Here is a 14,962-nt window from a genome sequence, read left to right on the forward strand (position 1 = left end):
TACAATGTATTCCACACACATCACAGAGTATTTTAAAGAAAAATTTGGTTTTGAAAAAGAAATGAAGTTCCGGAAACAACAAACAAAGGGCGGTGTGATTTAAAAATCCAGAGCGCAGGAAGTTTAAACATGGCGTCTCAACAACCGATAAGGGCACAAATACCCACAAAATATTATACAATGTATTCTACACATATCACAGAGTATTTTAAGGAAAAAAAGTTGTTTTTTGAAAATTTACTCATTTTTCACCAAAAAATGCCATTCTCTTCCCTTAAGTATTTATCGAGCCTTAAAAAATGAATCAGCGAACCACAAGACGCACACGTTTAAATGTAGCCGACCTGCAACGCGATTGGCTGCCGGAAATTAGAGCGACGGGACTATAAATGCTTGTCCATTGTTGTTTTATCGAAAGGCATGGTCTGGCACTTCATTAGTTGTAATTTGTTAGTTCACACTTGTATGACGCCGTGGTATTTCTATAAGTAATTAACACTAACTTTATGGCGTGGTGCCTCAAGAAATCTTCTACACCGATTCGCTAATTTCAAAACTTGCGTAGATGCCTTCAGATAACACTAATTTTGTGATGTGGCGCTTCAAGAATTCTGATGCACTGATTCGCTAATTTTAAAACTAGCTCGGGCGTAATGCTAGCAGATTGCTACAGGAGGGAAATATTGTCACTTTTCATGCGTTCATGAATCTTGAGTCCAATAGATTCTATTCCAATTTCAACTAAAGAATGTGAATGAGCATTACTGTAAGGAATGAAATCTGCACTAAGAAAAGGAATACTCTTCCAGTAAAAGAGTACCTGGGCTTTTGATTATAAAAAGGAATGGGGCTATCAGCGTCAGCGTTTAATTTCTTGCTTTATATCCAATTGTGGCTGCGATCTGGAAGGTCTGCAGAAGCGAATGCATGACGAAGAAGTAACTTTGGAAAGGAAGTGCAGTACAAGTCCATACAGAGTCTAGTCTGGCCAAGGAGATTTCAACAGTACCCCCTAAAATTTGTTTCCAACTACAGCACTGACTACTACCATTCCAGAATGTTACGCCAGCTCGAAACGTGTCCCAGGCGTACGAAGGCTCGATGTTCTTGGAAGCAGGAGTAACTCGGCCCGGTCCATTCCCAACTACACGCTGGGAGAGGGGCCAGTGAAACTCTGCTGGCTGGAAAGGTAGAGGGAGGAAAGGCGGAAAAGCTTTAGAGGGAGAGGCGAAGCTATGAATGGAAGAAGCGATGGAAAGTACAACTGCGAGGGAATTGGGGGAGAAGGGTAGAAACAAACACCAAGGTCCCAATACGAACAACGGAACGGGGCATAAAGGATAACTCTGCAGGTTTGCTGAACAATTACTAAGAAGATTACATAATACGGAATAAATTAGCATAATTAACACAGTGCTCCGAAATCGTAAGTGAAATGGCTATCCGCAAGAAGTTAGAGCGGCAGCATGTGCAGCAGATAGTGTACAGGCCGGAAGAACAGTCCGCGAGACAGTTACAATAAAAAGTTAATCTCATTATTTTATTCATTTTATTTACTCCTCCGTTCGTTCACACATTCAGCTGTACACTTGTTTCTTTGTTCATTGGTTTGTTTTTCTATAGTCATTCGTTTCTTCGTTAGTTCATTGATTCGTTCTGTTAGTTTAATTATTCCTCAGTATGTTCATCCTTCAGCTTATTCATTGGTTAGTTTGTTCAGTTGTCAGCTCCATCGATCGTTAATGAGTTCCTACATTTCTTCATTATATTATTTATTCTTTACTTCATTGATTCAGTAGCTAGTTCGTTCATTCGTTAATTGATTCACTGGTCAGTTAATTTCTTTCGTTAATATATTAGTTACGAGTACGTTAATTTTTCGTTAATAAATTAGAAGATAGTCCGTTCATTTATTTCATTAGTTAATCAGTTCGTTAATTCATTCGTTAATTAATTAGTTAATTCATTGCTTTTGATAATTAAATATTACGTTCAGTTTTCTCCCTCCTTTACCTGCAGTGGTGTGTGAGTAAGAGGAAAAAGGAGAGGTTAAACAGAGTAAGAAAGAAACGCGTTCAATTTTTATTATGTATGTAAACAAACTAATAGGGGTTGCCCTGAAGGACAAAGTATACCAAATATACAAGTATTAGTAAATACGTACAATTTTATGAAAATGTTTTTGTGAGAAACATAATTATTATTATTATTATTATTATTATTATTATTATTATTATTATTATTGTGTTATTAATTTAATTTATATAGCCTACATGATTTTTCAGAAAATAGATTGAATATTTTAGAGCTATCAAAGAAACAGTCTCGGCCAAAGAGGATTCAAGATTGAACTCTTTACAGAAATTAATAATTTTTTTTTTGCATTCGTGCCTCTAGCACCCACTAATAACCCAATAATTTCAATAGTTTGTAACTTATACATATGTAAATAATAAGGAACAGTTGGACCATAAATTTGATTCTTCTCATTGTTGACATCTTCCGGTTAAGTTGTATTCAATTCGAAGCGAATAGTTGGATCTATTATATAGCCTGTTGTGTTTGCATATTTACTACGTATTGAGCTTCGCGACTGTATATACTAGACTGTGGTATATCCCTTGTTGCAAAGGGCTTAAGCGTTTACGAACCTGGTTTTGTGATGCCTGGCATTGCGTAATGTCTCACCATGAGGGCAAGATCCAAGAACGTGGGCGAGAGTCTGTTTCTTTTATCTTGTTAATTAGTTAGTGCATTTATTTTATTTTATTTTATTAATTAATTAGTTAATTTACTTTTTCAGTAAATTAGTCCGTTCATTTCTTTTGTTAATTAGTTTATTTTGTTAATTTGTTAATTAATTAGTCCGTTTACTTCTTTGTTGATTAGGTTAGTCTGTTCACTTCCTCTTTTAATTGGTATGTTCATTTCTTTCATTAATACAAGGTGAGCCAATGAAACGGGGGATTTTCAGATTCATATCTATTCGGCTGTTGTCGGGTATTTTAATTGTTACATGCATTTGATAGCATTTGTTTATAATGAATCGTTGGACAAGTGAACAATGTGCTTTTGCTATTAAGACACATTATAAAAAACTATGATAGTTTCATTGCTGCACAACGGCAGACATTACAAGATGCTGATAAAGTAAACCGCAATGGCTTTTTGCCAACAATTCTTGGATCTAAATGTTAACGAAGACATTGTCCACAATATGCTGATGAGTGATGAAGCTCATTTTCATTTTTTGGGATACGTCAATAAACAAAACTCTCGATACTGTTCACCAACTAACCCTTATGAAATGCATGAGGAACCATTACACAGTGTCAGAGTCACAGTTTGGTGTACAATAGCGTCATTTGGAATCATTGGTCCTTATTTCTTTGAGGATGATAATGGGACATCTGTTACTGTAACATCACAGCGATATGTCCGAACAATTCAACAATTTTTGTCTCCATTAATTGTCAATAATCCTCTCATCAATAGGGAGACGTGGTTTCAACAGGATGTGCGACCATTCACATAGTTAGACGCTTCACGGATGCAGTCAGACGTTTTATTTCCAAACCACTTTGTTTCAAGATATGGAGAAATTTCATGGCCTGCGAGATCTCCAGATCTGACAGCATGTGATTTTTATGGGGGTATTTGAAAAATCCACCTCCACAGAACATCGAAGAACTCAAAGAAAAAAATCGCTATAAAGTTGCTCAAATCCCTGTGGACATGTTGTGTCGTGTAATGTGAAACGTAGAACTTAGACTTGAATGTGTGCAACGAAATGGGTTCCACCTGCGGGATGTAGTATCCAGAAAATAAGAATTTCATGAGGTTCAGGTGCATGCTATTGTGTACAGGTTACTGTAAATGTAAAGTGAAAGTTTCGTTTCAAAGTAATCAGTGTAATAATTTACTACTAAAGTTGCAAAACCGCCTGTTTCATTGGCTCACCTTGTATTTATTATTAGTCCGTCCACTTCTTTCGTTAATTCAGTAATTATGTAGTCCTTTTCTTTCGCAAATTTCTTACTTATTTCGTTCACTTATTGTGTCAATGAATTAATTAATTCGTCTATTCTTTTCTTTAATTCATTAGTTTGTTCGTTTCTTTTGTTAATTGGTTAGATAATCTGTTCATTTCTTTCTTAATTCATTAGTTAGTCCGTTCATTAATTGATTTGTTAGCCCGTTCCTTTTTTTTCGTTAATTTTTTAGTTTGTCCACTTCTTTCGTTAATTTTTTAGTTAATCCGTTCATTTTTTTTTCGTTAATTCGATAGTTAGTTTGTTCATTTCTTTCGTTAATTTCTTTCTTAATGCCTTAGTTAATCCGTTCATTTCTGTCTCTAATTGGTTAGTTAATCCATTAATCTGTTTCGTTAGTTTGTAAGTTAGTTCGCTCCTTTCTTTCGTTAATTCATTCTTTTATTTGTTGTTTCTCTTTTTCGTATACTCGTTCATTGAATTGAATGTAATACACACCACTCGCAGTATATTTTATGTGAATTTCTGAAAAGTAGCTTTCCGTAGCGGATCCAGCAGTGATATTCTTTCCTTACTTTCTTCTAGATGGATCCGACACGCAGTTGAGAAACTTTGTATGCTCCTACTTCTATGATACGATGCAAGAACACAGACTGCTCAGTCGATAATAAAATTGTACCTTTCTATCTCATGAGTGTTACATATTGTATACATGTTGTATCCATTTCATTGTACAGAGTTTAAAGAACAGCGTAGTATAAATTTAAGGAGTTGAAAGTAAAGGTAAGGTGAATGCTCTGCTTCGTTAAGAACTACGACGTTGCAATCTGGTTGCATTGTTCAGCGTCTTGAAATTAGTGGTTTTTAAATTAAATTTACGAGAAAATCGTCCACGCTATTGAAATACGCCAAAGGGATAAACGAGTCTTCATTAGAAAACGAGTCTTTATTAGATTTTCTATCGATATGAATAAAAATCACGATCCTACTCGCAATAGTTACCGAATAAGAGAGTGTTAAACATTTGGGAAAAACATTTTTTTCTGAGAAAACTATTAACTTTCCACCAATATGGTATTACACTTTTTTGTTACATACAGCATAAGCTATTCGCCCTGAAAATGTGCAGGATTTTTTTTTTCACTTCCACCCTGTACGAAATAGCGGAGCTGTATAATTAGATAAATTTTGTTGTTCAGTCAAAATAACCTAGCCTATTTATTTCTTCTTTCTGATATCTGAGTCTTACATTCTCTCCATACATGCAGCCTACTTCCAGCTATCGAAAAAAAATATACAAAGTCCTATTTTGTAAAATCCAAGTCTTCCGTTATCTTGCTTTGCTCTCTGTAGCTGTAGTAAGAATTTTAGATAAAGTATAGAATTATAGCAGAGTATTTCTAGTACATAGATGTCCAATTGTAACTCGTATGAGGTTACCGCTGGCGTAAGCAACCCGCAGCGCATAGTCTTTAAGGTCGTTTTTCCTATTTTATATGGAAAGTTATTGACCTTAGCAGAGCATGCTTGACGTGCAATATCTCCTCGTTCTATAGGAGTTCGGACACTCATTTTCTAGAAAATCTGTCTGAGCAGCGTGTTTTTTTTTTACAAAGTGTCCATACTCGCCGAAATTTAAACTCAAATGTACAGTGAAAAACTTAGCATAATAAAAATCGAATCATAGAAAGTTATAAGAAAATTTATACTTTCTCCTTAATTTGGTTTAGTTATGTATCTCGTCAAATGCCATCTCCTACGTATTACAGTACTATATAGCAAGGCAGCACTTACAGATTGAGCTTTTGAGATAGTGATGGGGCATCGGTGGGATTATAACAAATAAAACTCAGAATGTGTTCCAATATCTCATTTTCATTTCAAATTCCTATACTTGAACCTGAGTTTCCCGGTGTTGAGAGCCGACGCTCTAGCCATTGGAGGGAAGTGTGTATAATTATTGGAGGCCAAAATGAGAAAGTAAGTTTCGTAATTGCAATTCTCCTAGCTAGGGAGGCCATTCCATTAACCGTCCCGTTTCACTGGTTGCCGTTACAGCTAGGCGCTGTGTGTAGGTGCAATTTGCTTCGGTAAGACGGCGTCTTTATTACCATGTTGTGCCGGTTGCTGTCAGTTTAGGAGCTGTAGATTAATCTTACTACATAAGCCTTAATTTCCCACAGCTATGGCTCAGTGGATAGCGCGTACGCTTTCCAACGAAGCAGTCCGTGGTTATATTCCCGGCGTGGGTGAGATTTATCTATATTCTATGGAGCTGAGTATTTGTCCCTTGTCCTGTAGATCTCTGCGGTGGTTCTACATTGTGCTGACCATACGGACAGAAAGACCTGTAATGTGAGGGAGTCTTATGTCGGTCCGGTGAAGTTCCTAAACATCTAAAGATGTTGTAACGCCTCATAGTGAACAAGAAGACCGTGAACTAGTACTTAGTCAGTCAGTCAGTCAGTCAGTCAGTCAGTTAGTCAGTTAGTTAGTGGGGTTTAAAAGGGTGCATCAGATACTCTGGCTATTTGCGCCCTTGTTAATTAATAATGAATAGTCCATGATTTAATAAAAAAATCTCCGTAGTTATTGCTAATAAGTAGTAATGTATATTTGTTTTATCTGTGAGAAATCTGACAATGGACGTGATATGAGAGTAGAATAATAATAATAATAATAATAATAATAATAATAATCATAATAATAATAATAATAATAATAATAATAATAATAATAATTCATTTTAACTGGCAGAGTTAAGGCCATTCGGCCTTCTCTTCCACTCAACCAGTATGATAGAAAATTACTACATTGCTATGAATATAGCATAATTAATACAATACAATAAAATACATAATTAATATAATACAATGACAATTCTTTTTATCTTCATGACAACAATAAAATCATTATATAATAATAATAATAATAATAATAATAATAATAATAATAATAAAATAGTAATACCTAAATTAAATTATTAATCTGTATTATCTTATACAGGATGTTTCAGAAATACTTTGACAAACCTTGAGGGCATGTTCTTCACACAAAACAAGACAAAAATTCATACCGGTATAAACATATGTCCGAAAATCCTTAGTTTTTTAGTTATTAATGAAGGAACATTATGAAACATCTGTTAGATATTGTCAGCTTGATAACAAGTGTTGCAACTTTAATCAATTCAGAAACTCACGACAATGAAATTGGAAGCAAGAGGAGAACATTTTGAACATTTATTATGAGAGAAGCGATAGCCCATGTAGGGTCATGGCCAACCAGCCTCACGTCCATCAGATGTGAAAAATTACCCAACTAGTACAGCTCATGCTTTATGTCCAGACACTCCCCCACTCTTCCTACAGGGCTGCGCACGAGATCGGATGAGTCTACTTACGAATTACAGGGGAATTTGCCTTGAATTCGGTAGACACACGCCCGACCTTTCCTTCTACTCCTACCCCCTCTACAGAAACGTTGTTCCCGTACTGCACATCGCAAGTGTCTTGACAAAATGCATGAGCTGTACGGAGGATGAACCACAAGTCGTTATAGTCTTAACTTTATTATACCCAAATGAGATATAAGATGTAAAATCATGTTCATAGGAAATTTTCAGTCTCTCTGATATAGGTACGTTCGAGTCCAAATCGTCGATGACCTAAATTCATGTCATACATGACATCGATATTTTTTGAAGCGGTCACATAAATAGATTTTCCAAGATAGTGTTCGTCTATTATCTCCGTTTTTCCTCTCTTAAATTCTGCAACCCATTATTTTATTTTGGCGTACGAAGCACAATAATCCCTCAATGTATCCGTCATATTCACATAAATTTATTTTTCTTGCCGGACAATCTTTTCGAAGTAGTCACTCTATTACGGACCAATACTAATTTTTTAACTGAATTTTTTTATCTAACATAATTTCTTTAAAAATTCATAATATTGAAACGGCTGAACTTTTTAACACCAAACATTGAAAAGCCTAACAATTTATATAAAAAAACTACTGTTTTCCGTGGTAACCTCCTTCGCTTTTTTTGTAACAAAGGTCAAAGTCTAACTATATACTTACTTACTTACTTACTTACTTACTTACTTACTTACTTACTGGCTTTTAAGGAACCCGGAGGTTCATTGCCGCCCTCACATAAGCCCTCCATTGGTCCCTACCCTGAGCAAGATTAATTCATTCTCTATCATCACATCCCACCTCTCTCAAATCAATTTTAATATTATCTTCCCATCTACGTCTCGGTCTCCCTAAAGGTCTTTTTCCCTCCGGCCTCCCAACTAACACTCTATATGCATTTCTGGATTCGCCCATACGTGATATATGCCCTGCCCATCTCAAACGTCTGGATTTAATGTTCCTAATTATGTCAGGTGAAGAATATAATGCGTGCAGTTCTGTGTTGTGTAACTTTCTCCATTCTCCTGTAACTTATCCCTCTTAGCCCCAAATATTTTCCTAAGCACCTTATTCTCAAACACCCTTAACCTATGTTCCTCTCTCAAAGTGAGAGTCCAAGTTTCACAACCATAAAGAACAACCGGTAATATAACTGTTTTATAAATTCTAACTTTCAGATTTTTTGACAGCAGACTGGATGATAAAAGCTTCTCAACCGAATAATAACAGGCATTTCCCATATTTATTTTGTGTTTAATTTCCTCCCGCGTATCATTATATTTGTTACTGTTGCTAGTCTAACGATATAATATCCCTTAATATAAAACTGTACTTCTGTTTTAAATTTCGATTTTTTTGTAGTTTATATAACTAGTGTATAATCTTGGTAATTGAGGCACGAGTGAATGTTTAGCGCTTTGAACGTAAGCAATGTTGTGTGTATTTTGAATAACAATTAAATAAAGTAAAATATAAACAGTATAACAATTCGAAACGTTATATAGGAAATAAATTCTTACCGAATTAGTAACATATGAGTAATTACGTGTCAATTCTTGACGCTATTTTGTAATGAAACTTTTGAAATGAAGTCCGCTCTTCAGAGACCCTTAATTCCACATCTTCACGTATCATAACACGAAAGGAGAAGATCTGTAAAGAAAAGCTTCCGTTGCTATGACGTTTTCCTGTCTTTCCAATGTGATAACTGACGCAACTAATATAAGAGAAATGTGATGTATGAATCACGTGCTGCTAGCTGTTGCCTTGGGAACGCAGACAAGATGAATTTCTTTGCAACAGGAACAACAAAATAACTTTCATTAACATCATCTGCTTTGTAGTCGCAACACAAAGATTCGTGCAGGATGCAATTCTCACATTCCGTATGTAGATTGTATGTACTGTACCTCGCTGCATAGATATTGTTCTGTTTAACTTGGTTTTCCTCCCGGGATTTATCCAGTAATGTGCAAAAATATTTTGATATAAGCGAGAATCAGAGTTGTGCTATTTCATTGTCAGCCCAGAGCGATGCATTTTTAAGAGAAATGTGAATTAGCAATATAGCGTCCTTAGGAAGGAAGGTCATGCCAGGGTTTCCGTTTCGTGGAATTGCAGGAGGTATGTATGCAACGTGTTTTCTAATGAGAGAGTTTGAAAAAGACATCGAAACCGACTTTACGTGTTCTTAAAACAAAGAAGAGAAAATTTGTGATATGTATTTCATGCAAATTACTTCCGTGTAACAGCTCAATACGTTTTATTATTTACGATTTGATAAGCATTTAGGTGAATCACAGGTCAGGGGCTGGGGTTGCGACAGCGTTTCGCAGTTACAGCTTCAAACTGTGACAGCTCCGGAAAAATCGCTGTGGTAGGTAACAGCGATTTTGGCACAGTGTGATTTTTTTGTTCGAATGATTGTTGCCGATTGTGAATATTTCTCATCACGAGTCGAGAGACGTTTATGCTTGTTGTTCTTCCGTGAATTGATATAACCGGTACCATGATTATATTAATCATTCGTGGAAGAATATAGCGAGTAGCCTACATTATAGCTTAAGTATCAGAGAGTTGTCGACGTTAACCTTTTGACTGGGACGAAAATTAATTAAATGCCAGTTATGTTGTCCTTGACTTCATCTTCCGACTTGCAGTTGTCTGGACTCAGGAGCTGACACATATAGACCTATGGCTATGAGCGTATTCCGAATCTGAGCGCTGAGCAATCTGATGGCATCACGGTGTTCCGAATTTCACCGATGTAGTCACTGATGCTCCACCGGTGTCGCACCGGTGCCATCAGCTTGCAGAGGTGGTGGCAGTCTCTATTAGCCGCCATCAGCCGCCATCAGTGAATCTGATTGGTTCTTGTATAGGGCGGGAATTAGCAGACGAATGACATCGTGCACTGTTGTGTCATGGCGGTGTGTTCTGCTTTGGTTCTGCTGTATTGTTTGTAATGAGCACAACGTAAAAACAATATGTTAATGGCTTATGAGCGAACATGTCAACGGACCAGTTATTACTACCGGTTCAAGAAATAAGTTGTTTATGCTCTCTTTTCTTTGAACGAGATGGCAGTACGGAAATTTCGCAAAATTTTGCTAGCGAAGCACAGACAAAAACTTCTACAGTCGCCATGACAGCCATCGATCCTTCCAGCAGTTTTGTTCTTATTTCGCTGCAGTGTGACGTCATTGTTGTCCACCGGTCCGGTGAGATTCGGAATACGCTGTATGAGACATATCGATCGTAGATGGCGATTTTTCGGATCTGTGATTTTTGAAGTATGGTCACAGTAGGAACCAGCGACAATCTGTCACAGCGACAAAATCAGAGGTCTTCAAATCACACCCACCACTACCACAGCTCCTTCAATTTCAGTCTTTCTCAATCATGTCACTATAGCATACCATCAGTCCACACCTGTGGACTAACGGTTAGCGCGTCTGGCCGCGAAACCAGGTGGCCCGGGTTCGAATCCCGGTCGGGACAAGTTACCTGGTTGAGGTTTTTCCGGGATTTTCGCTCAATCCAATATGAGCAAATGCTGGGTAACTATTGGTGTTGGACCCCGGACTCATTTCACCGGCATTAACACCATCTCATTTTCTCATTTAGTTGCTAAATAACCTAAGATGTTGATACAGCGTCGTAAAATAACCTACTAAAAAAAGCATACCAACATCATTCGCCATATTGTCCTTGCACGATGGTTGAGACAACAGAGTGCATCATGGGCAATAATGCAGAAATCATGTAATTACTTATTTTTGAACTCAATGTTTTAAGTTTGTTAGTGCCAATAAGTATATAATTAATTAGTTTAATTAATTCCTAATAAATAATCTGTTTCTCTTTTACATAAAGTTATATTTAACTCATATTATTGTATACCTAATATTATTCGGGTGTCTCATTTGACTCCAACAATTACTTTTCTTATATATATAAACAATAGCGTAGTACCACATTCTAGTATATACAGTCACGAAGCTCAATACGTAGTAAATATGCATCCATAGATAGTTGCTAACAACTAGGATCGCTACTATCGCCTCATTACAAACAATGCGAAATAGTACCGGCACAGTCTATTGTTCCTAACACCCTCAGAACTCAAGCTTCGTGACAGTATATACGAGGCGTTCAGAAGTCAACATGATTAACTCCTTTTCCAAAGATTTTGAGATATTCAAGGTTAAAGTTGAATACACACAATTGATTCTGGGTTGTAGTCAAGAATAATATTGCATTCTGTGGGCTTTTTACTGAACTATGGAGTTAATCACTTTGACCACTGAAAAGATGGTCAATTTAATACATTGCCAACTTAGAAACTCTGATATAACCAAAAGTGGAATTAATCATGTTGACTTCTGAAATCCTCATAAATTACTAGACTGTGGTAGCAATATCATTGCTCACCCCCTGCGATGGCTGAATGATCAGACTTTCAGTTTGTCACGCAGGCCGTTCGGGTTCGAATTCCAGTCAAGTCTGAGATTTTTCATTGAAAAATCCACAGTGACACTTGTGACAGACAAGATCTCAGTTGGAGTTTTTCTCTGGGTTCTCCCGTCTCTCCATATTAGAAATCTACATCATTAAGTCAATATTTCATAGCTTTCCCCGAACGCCGGCTGTCGACGCAAGGAATGGGCTGGCCTAGGGACGAGTGGGGTGGCCTGCTCGAAACCCGGGTACACAGCGAACCTTAGTGTAGTCAGTCAGTGTGGGTTTGGGAATGCGCCTAGCTTGAGAATTAGCTCAATAGATCTAGAAAGATCGCAGTGCTGGGTCTTAGTACACCCCTTCAGAAATTCGAAGTAGCCAGACATAACGAGCCCAGTAAAGTAGGCAACTCATTTGCTTTTACCTATCCGCCATGACGATGGGACCTGTGTATAGTTCCTAAACGTTCGAAACAATAAGTTCTAGGGGCACCCAAAGCTCTATTTCTGATCGTATTCGCTTCTGAAGCCTAAACACGTAGACTATGTATTATAACATTATTATTATTATTATTATTATTATTATTATTATTATTATTATTATTATCCTGAGTTCTGAGAGTATAGTATACTACTGCGTGTTCAGTTCAAAGTGTGTCATGGCTCGCTGTATGCCTTCATGTGGCTAGCCGATGAGCCTAGAGAATTCAATCTTCCTACACTTCCGCAGAGGTGTATAACCTATGAGGTAGAGAAGTTGCCTAGCAAGTACGGCGTTCATTCTGAAGAGTACGTACCGATACGTACGGTAACGCCGGTAGTGGCAGGAATGTGAACTGAATAATTTCGGGGGAAAAATTGTTCCGGGGCCGGGTATCGAACCCGGGACCTTTGGTTTAACGTACCAACGCTCTACCAACTGAGCTACCCGGGAACTCTACCCGACACCGATCCAATTTTTCCCTCTATATCCACTGACCTCAAAGTGAGCTGACAACCGTCAAGCAATTAACTTCGAGTGCACACTAACTCCGTGTGACTTAAATTGTGGTTTTCTGTTAACGAAAGTGACATGTATTATGCAAATCAAGATTTCAGGTATAACTCCCAGTAAAGTTGATTTGAATAATTTTTTGCAGGAATGTGAACTGTTTGCAAATACGTACTGTCGGAATATGGGGAGAGGGTTAAGACGATTACTTACGTATTTGTTGACATTAACTTCGACGGTCAACATGGACACGGAGCATTTGATTTGTGTTGTGGAATGTTACCGTACGCAACCGATGATAACAAATACCCTGCGTACGACTTGCCGGCGCAAAACACAGTTCGAAAGAGGTTATGGTAGCACACAGACCGTACAGACCGCCATCTGTTGCTACGACGTTCAAGTTATACCGTACACGTTCTCAAGTTCAGATTGAAGAACGCCTTAAATAATAGGCAACTTCTCTAACATATAAGCTGAAACTCATTTCAAATCGGTGACCCAACAACAGTGACGTCATGACACACTTTGAAATGAACACCCAGTATACCATACTTCATACATGATTATGATATAAGATATATTCAATTCTATTCAATTTATTAAGCCAGTAAACGTACAGTGATAGACTTCATCACAAATACAGAAGGGGAAAAACACATACATTTGAAAATAAACATATAATTGAAAACATTAAAGTTTAATTAGAATGAAAACAAAATATTTTGAAACTCTAAAAATTAATCAAAACAATGCACTCTTAATGCATTATTTGTAACTAAATGTAAATAAATTTATTTATTAAAAACAATTTCATATGAATTTAAGTTAAAAAAACTAATCTACAGAGTAGAAAGGATTAATTAAAAGCCAATTGAAGAGTCCACTGCAAGAATGATGGATGTCACTTTCTTGTCGAAAATGAACCAAGACTGTCATTGCATAGCTTAAGACATATAGAATGTGCATAGAGAGTTATATGGCATTAACACTGATAGTCATTGTCCAGTAATGATCGGAAAATCACAGTTAAGTTTTGAGCGCTAAGCGTTTCAAACTTTCAATTGCTTCTCCTGCAAAATGTATTCCAAATGACATCCATCATTCTTGCAGTGGACTCTTCAATTATAAAATGTAGTTTTGAAACTATTGGTTGGCAACTTATAATATTGACTGTCATCCCCGTGACAGAAAAATTTGTACTAGTCTTATGTAATCTAAAATATTTTAATGTCATTTAGCCCAAAATCTAAGTTAGAACGAACTTAATTTCATAGAAATCGGACTACTGAACGAGCGAATATTTTACGTCTGAGAACCAGCGAACTGACAAATGGGAGATGAACGAGTTACAAACTAATAAAAAAAGAAAGTATTAAACGTAGAATAAAATGAACTTACGAATGAAAATAAGTTAATACTCTTCAGATTATGTTTGCGTGTTTCAAGTTAATCTATCTCACTTTCAATCTCACCAAATTCTAGTTTCAGAGAATGAGGTTGACATTGCAGTACAACATTTGTTTGAAAGAAAGGGGAAAAGTTGACCACAAACCGATATAAATCTTTTTGAGACTACTAATTTTGTGTTTCTTAATAAATCCGCATGTGTAGGCGTATCAGTGGAGAAGTTGTGAGCACGCTATGAGGCATTCCGTGAGCAATGAAAGCATTTTGGTTAAGAACACCACGAGTAATAGTGATGCAGGTGCAAGTGCACCCTGTCCGATGTCAAGGGCGAGGTGGAGAGTTATGTCGCACCACAGTACCGCAGTACACGACGTCGTTACCTCGGCAACAAGGAAACTGAAGTGGATTGCAGTATTACTATGGCAACGCTCAACCCTCTGTCTGTGTGAGTGTGCTTCTGAATTTCACGGCGAACAGTTGCCGCCACACTTCTCTGCACTTTTGTATAAATACAGTAGTACGTAAATTAAATGCAACAATGTGAAATTGAGATTTTCTTTATACGATTTCAATTTTTCACTTTCTTTGGTAAGGGATAAGGTATATTTTAGCTACTATCTGTTCTTTCTCTTATCACCTTTCACTGAAAGATTTTGGTACGGTATTTATTTTTTATCATCATATAG

The 14,962-nt window shown here is 36.8% G+C and overlaps 1 protein-coding gene and 1 non-coding gene across 2 annotated transcripts in view; one reads left to right on the forward strand and one right to left on the reverse strand.

Moving 5' to 3' along the window:
• The window catches only part of LOC138695208 (uncharacterized), a 666,755-nt gene that overhangs the window by 312,220 nt on the left and 339,573 nt on the right, over positions 1–14,962 (forward strand). The window lies entirely within an intron of this gene.
• On the reverse strand, positions 12,737–12,809 carry TRNAN-GUU (transfer RNA asparagine (anticodon GUU)). The gene has a single exon. It is a non-coding gene; the product is annotated as a tRNA-Asn (tRNA).

This window comes from Periplaneta americana, chromosome 2 (genome assembly GCF_040183065.1).
Source record: "Periplaneta americana isolate PAMFEO1 chromosome 2, P.americana_PAMFEO1_priV1, whole genome shotgun sequence".
Lineage (NCBI taxonomy): Eukaryota > Metazoa > Arthropoda > Insecta > Blattodea > Blattidae > Periplaneta > Periplaneta americana.